This window comes from Idiotropiscis lumnitzeri, chromosome 6, assembly GCF_059441095.1.
Source record: "Idiotropiscis lumnitzeri isolate Australia: NSW breed Sydney's pygmy pipehorse chromosome 6, RoL_Ilum_1.0, whole genome shotgun sequence".
Taxonomy (NCBI): Eukaryota; Metazoa; Chordata; class Actinopteri; order Syngnathiformes; family Syngnathidae; genus Idiotropiscis; species Idiotropiscis lumnitzeri.
Genome location: NC_142396.1, coordinates 2,573,805 through 2,586,013, shown reverse-complemented (window position 1 = coordinate 2,586,013; position 12,209 = coordinate 2,573,805). Strand labels below are relative to the sequence as shown.

Below are 12,209 nucleotides of genomic sequence, written 5' to 3'. Positions count from 1 at the left end.
ACAACGCAGTGTCGGGTCATTACCCTGTTTGCCTCCTGTTGCCACGTCACCTCGGACTCTCACGACTTGCGCGTCGCTCCCGTTGTTGTACTTGTCTTCGTTCCCTGTCCGCCTGGCTCGTTCCCGTCTTGTGTTTGGTCCTTGTCATCGTCCAGTTAGTCTCGTTCAGTTGCCTGTGTTGTTTCTTTGCCCACGCCCCGTTGTTCGTCCCCACCAAGCTCCACAATAAATCTCCTTAAAGCTTCACCTACCCCTGCTTCCTCGCTTCTTGGGTCCACCTCCTCATCGCCGCAAGGCGACTCCTGACAGAATGACCCGACCTCGAAAGAAGGACCCAGCGAGGGGCTCGCGGCGGCGTCATGGACACCGCCGCACGGACCCCCCCCACCAACCCGCCGATCAGCTCAGCGCCACGTCTGCCACGCTCCCCGCTTCCCCAGATTACGAGGACTTGTTCGAAAAGACCACCTACCTTTTGGACTCCCGCCGCGCTGAGCTGGGGGCACGACTGGCCCAGATAGCGGAGCAGGTGGCCTCGATCGCGGAGAAGGGCGCCGCCGCGGTACCACCCCGGGAGGCTATCATGGAGCTGACAGCTCAGATGGCGGAGCTGGAGGTCAAGATGGTGGAGAGCATGAGGCTGGCACAGCTGGCCGACCGACAGCTGGCTGAAAGGGGTCCCGCCTCCACGTCATCTGCCGCAACCCACGTCACCTCCACGCCAGCTGCAGCAACCCACGTCGCCTCCACGTCAGCTGCAGCAACCCATGCAGCCCCCACGTCAGCTGCACCGACCGTGCAGCCTCCGGTGCCTGCCCCTCACCAGCCTGCCGACCAGCCCCGTACCTCGTCTTCGTTTCACGGTAACGCCCTCGACTTCCCTCCCAACCTTCCTCCCCACTGTACCATTGATTCCGATTCCGACGACAATTTTGATCACCAGGCCAATTCACCCACTCACGCTTTAGTTGATAATGATTTAGCAGAAGTTTTTGAGCACTACGCCCCGCACGTTTTTGTCGACTCGGATCACGAGTACGATGCCGACTACATTTACGCCTTGTTAGACGCTCAGCGCACCCCGGACACAGTTAGTACCAGTCACCTTCTTCCCCCCGAACCATTCCTGACACCCTTTTCGTTCGAGTCTTTCAAGACCACCTCCCACTCCACCTCGCGCGCTTCACGTCCAAAATCTCGGAAGTCACGGTCACGTCGCACACCTCGTTCACCATCGGTTTTAGCACCTGCTCACGTTCCCCTGGCACCCCCTAGCTCACGTTCACCAGCCCCAGTAACCTCGGTCCCTCGTGTTCCCCATTCCCCTGATTCCCTATGGCGGCAGGCTGATAGGGATCAGGGCCCCCGGTTCGGCTGTGCCCGGTCCGACTGCTGCGCCCGGCCCTCTGTCGCCCCCCCGCCAGCTGCTGAACCCTGTTCCGGCTCCCCCCCAGCGGTCGAGTCCCGTCCGGGCCCCCCGTCAGCTGCTGAGCCCCGTCTCAGCTCCCCGCTAGCTGCTGAGCCCCGCTCCGGCTCCTCCCCAGCTGCCGAGCCCCTTCTCGGCTCTCTGCCAGCTGCCGAGCCCCGTCCCGGCTCTCTGCCAGCTGCTGAGCCCCGTCCCGGCTCTCTGCCAGCTGCTGAGCCCCGTCCCGGCTCCCCGCCAGCTGCCGAGCCCCGTCCCGGCTCTCTGCCAGCTGCTGAACCCTGTTCCGGCTCCCCCCCAGCGGTGGAGTCCCGTCCGGACTTCCTTCCAGCGGATGAGTCCCGTTCCGGCTCCTCGCCAGCTGATAAGCCCCGTCCCGGTTCCCCCCGAGCTGCTGGGGCCCGTTCTGGCCTCCCGAGAGCTGCTGACCCCCGTTCCGGCGCCTCGCCAGCGCTTCAAGTCCCTGTTCCGGCGGAGCACGTCCTGCTTCCGCCACCAGTCCCTGTTCCGGCGGAGCACGTCCTGCTTCCGCCACCAGTCTCTGTTCCGGCGGAGCACGCCCTGCGTCCGCCACAAGTCCCTGTTCCGGCGGAGCACGCCCTGCGTCCGCCACAAGTCCCTGTTCCGGCGCAGCACGCCCTGCGTCCGCCACAAGTCCCTGTTCCGGCGGAGCACGTCCTGCGTCCGCCACAAGTCCCTGTTCCGGCGGAGCACGTCCTGCGTCCGCCACAAGTCCCTGTTCCGGCGGAGCACGCCCTGCGTCCGCCACAAGTCCCTGTTCCGGCGGAGCACGCCCTGCCTCCGCCACAAGTCCCTGTTCTGGCGGAGCACTCCATGCGTCCGCTCCAAGTCCCTGTTCCGGCGGAGCACGCCATGCCTCCGCCACCAGTCCCTGTTCTGGCGGAGCACGTCCTGCGTCCGCCACCAGTCCCGGTTCCGGCGGAGCACGCCATGCGTCCGCCACCAGTCCCTGTTCCGGCGGAGCACGCCATGCGTCCGCCACAAGTCTCTATCCCGGCGGAGCACGTTCTGCGTCCGCCCCCAGTCTCTGTTCCGGCGGAGCACTCCATGCGTCCGCTCCAAGTCCCTGTTCCGGCGGAGCACGTCCTGCGTCCGCCACCAGTCCCTGTTCCGGCGGAGCAGGCCCCGCGTCCGCCACAAGTCCCAGTTCTGGCGGAGCACGCCCTGCGTCCGTCACAAGTCCCTGTTGCAGCGGGGCACGCCCTGCGTCCGCTACCAGTCCCGGTCCCCGCTGCGCCCGGCCCGCCGCAGCTCCAAATCCCTGCTTCGGCGGTGCCAGACGGCCCGCCGCCAACCCAATTCCCTGTCCCGGCGGCGCCCGAGGACACGCCATTGCTTCCCGTCACTGCCTCGGCGGTGCTCGACGATCCGCCGTCGCCCCAAGCTCCTTTTTCGGCGGAACTCGACGATTCGCCGGCGCTCCAGTTTCCTGCCTGGGCGGTGGACGACGACCCGCCGTCGCTTCTCGTCTCTGTCACAGCGGCTCCCGACGAAGCGCCGCCGCTCCACGTTCCTGTCTCAGCGGGGTTGGAGGACCAGCCGCCGTGCCACGTTCCGGTCTCGGCGGGGTTCGAGGACCAGCCGCCGCTCCACGTTCCTGTCTCGGCGGGGTTCGAGGACCAGCCGCCGCTCCACGTTCCTGTCCCGGCGGGGTGCGATGACCTGCCGCCGCTCCACGTTCCTGTCTCAGCGGGGTTGGAGGACCAGCCGCCGTGCCACGTTCCGGTCTCGGCGGGGTTCGAGGACCAGCCGCCGCTCCACGTTCCTGTCTCGGCGGGGTTCGAGGACCAGCCGCCGCTCCACGTTCCTGTCCCGGCGGGGTTGGAGGACCAGCCGCCGTGCCACGTTCCGGTCTCGGCGGGGTTCGAGGACCAGCCGCCGCTCCACGTTCCTGTCTCAGCGGGGTTGGAGGACCAGCCGCCGTGCCACGTTCCGGTCTCGGCGGGGTTCGAGGACCAGCCGCCGCTCCACGTTCCTGTCTCGGCGGGGTTCGAGGACCAGCCGCCGCTCCACGTTCCTGTCTCGGCGGGGTTCGAGGACCAGCCGCCGCTCCACGTTCCTGTCCCGCGGGCACTCGACGATCATCCGCCGCTCCAAGTTCCCGTCCCGCCGGCGTTCGACGACCAGCCACAGCTCCACGTTCCTGCTTCGGCGGGGCTCGATGACCTGCCGCCGCTCCACGTTCCTGTCTCGGCGGGGTTCGACGACCAGCCGCCGCTCCACGTTCCTGACTCGGCGGGGCTGGACGACCAGCCGCCGCTCCACGTTCCGGTCTCGGGTGCGCCCGGACGTCCGCCTGAGTGTTCACGGGTGGACTTGTTGATCGGGCCTCCCGGACGCCCGCCTGAATGGCCCCGTCGGGACTCGCTGGTCTGGCCCCCTGGACATCCGCCAGACTGGCCTAGTTCGCGGGCCTTGGTCCCGCCTCCCGGACGTCCGCCCGAATGGCCCCGTCGGGACTCGCTGGTCTGGCCCCCTGGACATCCGCCAGACCAGCCTAGTTCGCGGGCCTTGGTCCCGCCTCCCGGACGTCCGCCCGAATGGCCCCGTCGGGGCTCGCTGGTCTGGCCCCCTGGACATCCGCCAGACCGGCCTAGTTCGCGGGCCTTGGTCCCACCTACCGGCCCCCTTCCGCCCACCCTCGTTCTTGGACTTGGTTTCATTTTTGACTGTTTTCGTTTGGGACGTCTGGAAGCCGTCCCTTGAGGGGGGGGTACTGTCATGACCCGTGTCTGCCACGTCAGTGTTTTTGTTGTTATTTTCTTCCCTCCTTCCTGCCATGTGCCTTTTGTTATTGTTTTCATCACCTCCCTGCCATGTGCCTTTGTTATTGTTTTCGTTCTCACCAGCTACGCACCTGTTCCTAGTCATCATCACGCACCTGTTCCTAGTCATCATCACGCACCTGCTTCCCATCTGCTCCCCTAAGTACCCGGACTATTTAAACCTTCCAGACCGACAACGCAGTGTCGGGTCATTACCCTGTTTGCCTCCTGTTGCCACGTCACCTCGGACTCTCACGACTTGCGCGTCGCTCCCGTTGTTGTACTTGTCTTCGTTCCCTGTCCGCCTGGCTCGTTCCCGTCTTGTGTTTGGTCCTTGTCATCGTCCAGTTAGTCTCGTTCAGTTGCCTGTGTTGTTTCTTTGCCCACGCCCCGTTGTTCGTCCCCACCAAGCTCCACAATAAATCTCCTTAAAGCTTCACCTACCCCTGCTTCCTCGCTTCTTGGGTCCACCTCCTCATCGCCGCAAGGCGACTCCTGACACTCGCCACGTACGCGGTCCGTCGAGGAGTTGCAGAAACTTAAAAAAATGAATTTAAAATGAAAATAGACGAAGAGTGGAGGAGGAAATCGATAGCCGGCGTGGCGCTGCAGAAGGCCGTCTCGTGTTCAGTCAGGCTTCAAAGCTCGCCCATGCGGACGGAAACGTGCGATCGATTCTCGAAGGGAGGCTTGAGATGATGTTGACGACTTTAATGGAAATATTTCTCTTCTCAAGCGTCACCGCCCGAAAGCCATCAACCGTATTCATGACAGCTTGCATGAAAAGTGCAACTTCAGGTCTTCAATCCGGATGAGAGACAAAGACAAAAATCCATTCCAAAAATAAATAAAAAAATTAAAAAATTGTCTCGAAAGGCTGTGACTCCATCAAATTGATATTCTTGGCGACAATAATGATGTTTGTTGACGCCAGTTGCAACGAAAGCATCATCCAGTAGAAGATTGCATCAGAAAGACACATTTAGGCTTTTTTTCAGCTCGCTGGGTGAGCGAACGTTTAAAAGTTGACGGAAGCGGCTGCACTCCGCCGACTTGACGTTTTCATAACGCGCAAATGAATCCAAATGGAAGTCTCCGCCACACACATCGAGCTCCTCTGACTTCCCCACCGAACGCAAACTATTCCAGCTCAGCCGCAATTTGGCGCCCGGTTGAAAACAAGTTGGGGGCTGGAAAAACTTGAAAACAGCCACTGTCAGAGTTTTTCAACTAACTCATATTGCGAGCCATCACGGACGTAAACGGACGTCGCACACGTCACGCGAGTGCAATGCGACACACGTGACGGTGAGCGGCGCCACGTCGTCTTCACGTCACGCTTCGTGTCGCGTCCTTTTGTTGGGATAATCCAGGGCTTCTCAAATCGTGGGCGTGGCCCCCTGAGGAGCGGGGGGGCGTACTACAATAAAGTGTAATTGCACCTCCACTCCACTAGTTGGCAGTGGCGCTCTCCTTGGCCATCGTGTGCGCAGCGAGTATTCACTCTACGGTGTTGGTTTGTTTTGCAACGAAAATGATATTATTTAGAGTTATTGTTTTCTTCTTGCTTGGGGGGAAGAAAATGAGAAAATAATTGAGAAGAACTGGGATAATCCAACAGCACGTTCAAAAATAGCTCAACAATAGCTTAACAAAAATAGAAGTGCAACATGTTTAAAGCCAAACTGCCAACTCAAATTCTGCTCAGATTTTCATCTGTGAACCCTGACTAACTCTTTCCATCTCCTCAAATAAAAACAGTCTCCTTGACAGCTCACTTAGTGCTGCCTCAAAATGGGCCAGCCACTCACAAAAATAAGCATTTTTTTCATTTTTTTTTTTCATCATACGTCAAGCCTGCCCGCTGACATACACAAACCGACATCGACACACGAACAAAGTCAGTGGCGTCAAATGGTGAATTGAGAGATGATGTTCTGGTCACAAGTGTGGTTCTGGGTGTAAGAATTCAATTCAATGCGGTCTTGGAACATGTCGCCGTCGTCGAAAATCGGTTGCATACATGGACCGATTGATTGATGGATGCACTGATTTGAAAGCCCAAGTGTAATTTTGTCGTTGGGCTGCTTTCACTTTTCTTTTTGATAACTGGTCCAACGTGAGCCCTCCTACCCAACGTCAGATGGGATGGACTCACGTTAGCTGCCAGCAACCATTCAAGTTGCCAGAAATTCTCCTTAAGTTTTTTTTATGGTCCATTTTCGCGTCGAAAAAAGGTATTTAACACCAATCTTATGTTAACAATCGTGGGAGGTAACAATGTATAATATATATATATATATATATATATATATATAGTGCTGTCAAGTGATCCATCCATCCATTATCTGTACCGCTTGTCCTGACGAGGGTCCTGGTGGGTGCTGGAGCCTATCCCAGCTATCTTCGGGCAGGAGGCGGGGGACACCCTGAACGGGTTGCCAGCCAATTGCAGGGCACACAGAGACGAACGACCATCCGCGCTCACACTCATACCTCGGGGCAATTTAGAGTGTCCAATCAACCTGCCGTGCATGTTTTTGGAATGTGGGAGGAAACCGGAGTACCCGGAGAAAAGCCACGCCGCCACGGGGAGAACAAGCAAACTCCACACAGGATGGCCGGAGCCGGGGTCAAACCCACGCCCGATGCTGTCTCTCGCTGTGAGGCCATCGTGCTAACCATTAGGCCACCGTGCCGCCTCAAGTGATCCATTTTTTAACTAATTCATCACAAAAAATTCCATGATTCATCGCAATTAATCCCATTTTTCAACTACTATTTCATGCAAAGCTTGTAACAGATATTTACTTGCATAAAATCTTGCAATTGATGCAAAATCACCAAAAATGAAATCTATTGAATTCAAAGACTGTTCTCTAATAGCTTTTATTATTGGCATTTTTCTCATAAACATTTCTCAAAAGTGCCCACAAGCGCCACACTCCAGCAGAGTTGGTTTGCAAGGTCCAGTGTTAACTTGAGCAGGGAGTTTTGTTCTGAGATGATGTGCTAAAGATGTGCGGCTAATGTGGTCAAATATTTGCAAAGCATTTTTGAAGTCAATCAAACTGGGATAACTGAGTTGAAATATTTCATCCTGTTAATTATTCGAGGGAGATCGGATAGGACGTGACTCAATACTTTTTCTAGACTTATAGACCAATAGATTTCTAATCAATCCAAATCGAAATCCTTTGAAAGTTGGCAAAATGCAAAAGCAGAAAGTGTCCAATTTGACAAAATGAGTCTTCTTCACATTTTTCTTTTTTCGCCGCTTGCTGAGGCCGAGCCTCCTTTCGAAACGAGTGTCGGCGAAAGCCAAAGAAAAAGCCAAACTTGCCGAGAGTTGATCCTTTGACGCTTGACGGACGTGTGCGCCAAGGTCTCGCGTAACATGCCATTCGCTTCCTTCTTGGAATGAGCCGAGAAAAACATTTGCTCTTCATATATACTCATTTTTTGTTCCGTTAACGATTTTCCATTCATATGTTGTAATGGTCCCTTTTTCTGCAGGCATAAAACGATTACGAAACCGTTAAATATATTTTTTTGAGGGGGCGGGGGCGTTATTGTTGTAACATGTGCTCCACAGTGTGGTACGATGTGACTTTTGTAAATGTGAAACATGTTTCCAATTGCGGCTGGCGAGCCGCTAACTGCTTTAGCCGTTTACGACGACGTCATAACAAAAGCCAGATGGCTTCCCGGCCTGCGATGCTAACAGCGCGACACCTCTTTAACGCACATTCATGTTTCGGTTGGCGGAATCGAATAGTGACAAAGCCACGCTTTTAAAAACAAACGCAGTCCCAAAAATTGTGAGGTGCCGAATGAAGTCCGAACGAGGTTTGGCTTATATGACGAGGCGACTTTAGTCTGAGTGTAACCATTTTGCGTGTGCGTGTGCGTGTGCGTGTGTGTGTGTGTGTATGGCAGGAGTGTTATTTAACGCTTTGCTCTGGCTCCTCGGGTTTGGATGTGTTCCAAACAAGAGGCTTTTGCCAATAAAATCAATATGTTTGTGCTTCTTTTTTGTCATTGTCTATTCTCGAGGCAACTATTTAATTCTCAGTGACACACGAGAACACCCTTACCTTGCAGAACAGCATTGTCATGTGTTTTTTATATACCCTATTCAGTACTAAATTCCATTGCACTCTCTTATTTATTCATCTAATTGATATATTTGTCTGTATTATTGTTGTATTGCACTGGAGAGGGGAGCCCTCTAATCTCGTTGCACACTTGAGTACAATGCCAATGAAGGGATTTCTAATTCTAATTCTAAATTTTGAATGTTTAGCAGCCTTTTTGGGGGTTTTGGGTTTTTATTAGTTTATATTTTTGGGAGGGCGGAAAGATTTGTTTGTTTGATTATATTCGTTTTTGTAATATGTGGAATATATAAGATAGAAAAATATATTTTTTAAAAATGCCCTATTGTAATAAACTAATTGACCTTCCTTGGCACTATTGAAATGAGTCCATTTAAAATCAACCCCCACTGTGATCATTTTGTTCACAGTATCGCCCCCCCCCCCCCCCCCAAAAAAAAAAATTTAAACATGCTGGGTTTTTTTCTTTTCTTTTTTTTTTTTTAAATACTTTTTAAGATGGAAGTGTTTGATTGTGCTTTCTCATGTTTTTGGAATGCGTTTTGAAAAGCCTTCCATGCACACTCACAGAGAGAGAACACGTCAAGTACATGGCGACAAAATTGAACATAAAACTGAAATCAAAATAGTTACAACATGAAAATAAAGTTAGGAGCAGGAAGAAATGCGTAGTTTTGCAATAATAATGCCCCCCCCTCAATATTAAGCTTTACTTTTGAAGACGGTGTTTGTGTTTTTTTATGTTTTCAAATAAATAAGATTAAAGTCGTATTTTTGTGAATATGAAGTATTTTATTATATTAGAAGTACGAAACTCAAGAAAAGAATGCCAATTATACGATGACAATTAAGACATTTTTTTTCCCCAAGAATGGTTTGATTTTATTTGAGATCAACAGCTGGATTTAAAAAAAAAAAAGGAAGCGTTGGTTATTTATATATTTTTTTTCCAGATTAAAGTCACATTTTTCTTCCAGGAATTAAGTTTCAGAAGGACGCCAAAATACCGTTGGAACAAAATTCCCAAAACAAAACACACCCACACACACAAGCATGTTGTGCACATGCAAGGCCCACACAGGAAGGTCGCGGACACGATTTGAAATTGTCAAGTGTGAGCCCTAAGCGCTCGTACCGCCCGCCGTAACAGTCCACTTGGCAATTTTCCACCTTCGCATCTCGTATCGGTAGTAGCTTCGACGTGGCAACTGTGCAGTTCCTCCGTTTAGAAAGAGAAATAAAAACCAAAAGGGAAAACTCACAAGACAAAGGTCACGAAATCCATCTCTGCCCCGGCGAGATCGCATTTGAGCTGCTGCGACTGAAACCGAGACGACGAGTTGTTGTCTTGGTTTTCATGAAAACAAATGTATACTCGCTTGTCGTGAGAACCGACTTCCAATGTCGTCATCGTCGGAAGGATTCACGTCCAATCGGCAGCCCGCAGCCCGTAGGCCGGGAAATGTGCGTGTGGCGCTGGCGTGTCGCACAGATTTCAGGGATGCAAATCTTCCCGGGTGCTTGCTCGTTCTCTTTATGCGGCCTGCCATCATCATGAGGCCTGGTGAGCAAGAAAAAAAAAATACAATTTAAAAAACCTCTCTGTTTGACACACAGCACAACGCCGCTTGATTATGTGGCTCAGTAAAATGCACCTGACGAGCGATGAGCTGAACGCTTCGTCAATCGATTCGATGCCCCGGCAATGAAATGATCTGGATGAATATGAATTTTCACAGGCGTCCTCTGCTGAATCAGAACGCCTCGTTTCGAGCAGTGGAGGCGCAGAGAACATTTTATTGTCAAGAAAACGTTTCGGTTGATTCCCCTTTTAAGTTCTTTGACACCTTTAAAATATTCTAGAATGCTCTTTGGGTTTTTTTTTTTTTTAAAGACAACTCTTGCTCCGCTGATGCCAATCCCGCGAGCAGTCTATTTAGCCAAAGTAGCTCATACGTTGAAGTCCTTTATTTTTCGGCCCATTCGCGAGCAACTTTTCCATGAACATGTGAGAAACATCAAACGTGAATCGCGTTCCCTATCCTTTCGAAAGATCCGCCTCCAAGAACAGCTGCGCGGCCACATCTGGCAGGAAATTGGGCATCTTTCGGTGTCATGTGCTTGAGTTCACAGCGATGACCATAGCTGCCTCCAAAACCCGGCCACAATATCCATCCATCATCCATCCATCTTCTGTACCGCTTCTCCTCACTAGGGTCGCGGGGGGGGGTGCTGGAGCCTATCCCAGCTATCTTCGGGCAGTAGGCGGGGGACACCCTGAACGGGTTGCCAGCCAATTGCAGGGCACACAGAGACGAACAACCATCCGCGCTCACACTCATACCTCGGGGCAATTTAGAATGTCCAATCAACCTGTCGTGCATGTTTCAGGAATGTGGGAGGAAACCGGAGTACCCGGAGGAAACCCACGCAAGCACGGGGAGAACATGCAAACTCCACACAGGATGGCCGGAGCCGGGATCGAACCCACGCCCGATGATGTCTCTCACTGTGAGGCCATCGTGCGAACCAGTCGGCCACCGTGCCGCCCGGCCACAATATATATATATATATATATATAAATATGTATATATGTAAATCAAACCAAGTTAACTGAGTTAAAATTTTTTGGATTAATCACTCGATTAATGCTTTAATTTTGACAGCCCTAATATATATATATATATATAAACCACATATTGATTATTTTTATTGTTTTCATATTTTTTATTGTTAAATCCTTGCTCAGGTCCCTGAGATGATTACCCTGCAAAAAGAATTGCGCCTCAAAATTAGAAAGTTGCTACTCAGAGGAAGTCATTGAGTCACCTCCAATTTTTGGGAGCCATATAAACCCACCCAAATCTGCGGAGAGAGTGTGCATGGGCCACATGCAGCCCGCGGGCCTCCAGTTGCTTATCCCTGCCGTCACGCTCACCTGGCAATGCGGAGGGGAGCATTACCTACTTGGAAATTTCGTATAACTCCCGGCTGAGACACAAGAAATAAGCCGGCAACGCCTAGCTCCGCTTCCTACTCGGCTCCACGTCTCCGATCAAATGTTCTTCTTGCCGTCATGCTGCAAAAAACGGCCCAGGTGGAGAAAAGCAGCAGAAAGAAAAGAAAAAAAAAAAGCCATTTCACGGCAATCATTCCAAAAACGAGCGGAGGCTGGCGATCGGGCGGCGAAATACTTTGGACAGCCGTTGAGAGGATGCGGAGAGTGTTGGTGTGGAAGGTCCAATGAGGTATTGAAGGGGAAGATCGCAAGGAGGGACATCGCGTTTGTGGCGAGCAGGTGCTGGGCCGAATCCCACGCGGTGATTTGGAGCCGCATGTCCGAGCCATTATGCTCTCTTTAGACATGCCTGTCTCCCGGGATTCTTTGCTCCTTTCTTTGCACTTTTCCACGGTGGCTCGCCCAAAAGCGCAAGCCTGCCCCGTGTTCACTCGTCAACCCGCTCTCACAAAAAGCACGGCAGACGGTTCTCGCAAGTATTGTTGAGTATCGCAAAGATTCGTGAGAACATTTAAATTCACGTGTGAGGAAATTTGGAAAAAAAAATGAAGTGAACCTCCCTGACAGGACTGTCAAACTCAAATGCACAGTGGGCCGAACAGTAAAACTTGAACAAAGCCGCATGCCAGCGTTCCATTTTTTACAAAGAATAGAAATGCTGATTTTTATTGAATTTTTTTTTTATTTGAAGTGGTTTTAATTATATAATACAATGTTATAATATATAGAACATAAAATGGTATCGTCGTCATTTGGTATAGCCTCGCGGGCCAAATATAATTCCACTGGGGGCCGAATTTGGCCCGAGGGCCGGAGTTTGACACCGGTGCTCGAGGAGAAAAAAATCTGCGGAAAATGTCACG

The 12,209-nt window shown here is 52.4% G+C and overlaps 1 protein-coding gene across 2 annotated transcripts in view; it reads right to left on the bottom strand.

Annotated features, from left to right (window-relative positions):
• Positions 1-11,618, bottom strand: part of rgma (repulsive guidance molecule BMP co-receptor a) — a 50,237-nt gene extending 38,619 nt beyond the window's left edge. Inside the window, exons 1-2 of one of the 2 annotated variants that reach the window (XM_088298908.1) lie at positions 11,187-11,618; positions 9,590-9,888 (exon numbers count right to left, since the gene is read on the bottom strand). The gene's annotated coding sequence lies outside the window, so the exon portion shown is untranslated. Of the gene's footprint in view, positions 1-9,589; positions 9,889-9,982; positions 10,485-11,186 lie in introns of those variants that run through there. The other variant, XM_088298909.1, reaches the window with a different exon arrangement.
• Between the last annotated feature and the right edge of the window lie 591 nt (positions 11,619-12,209).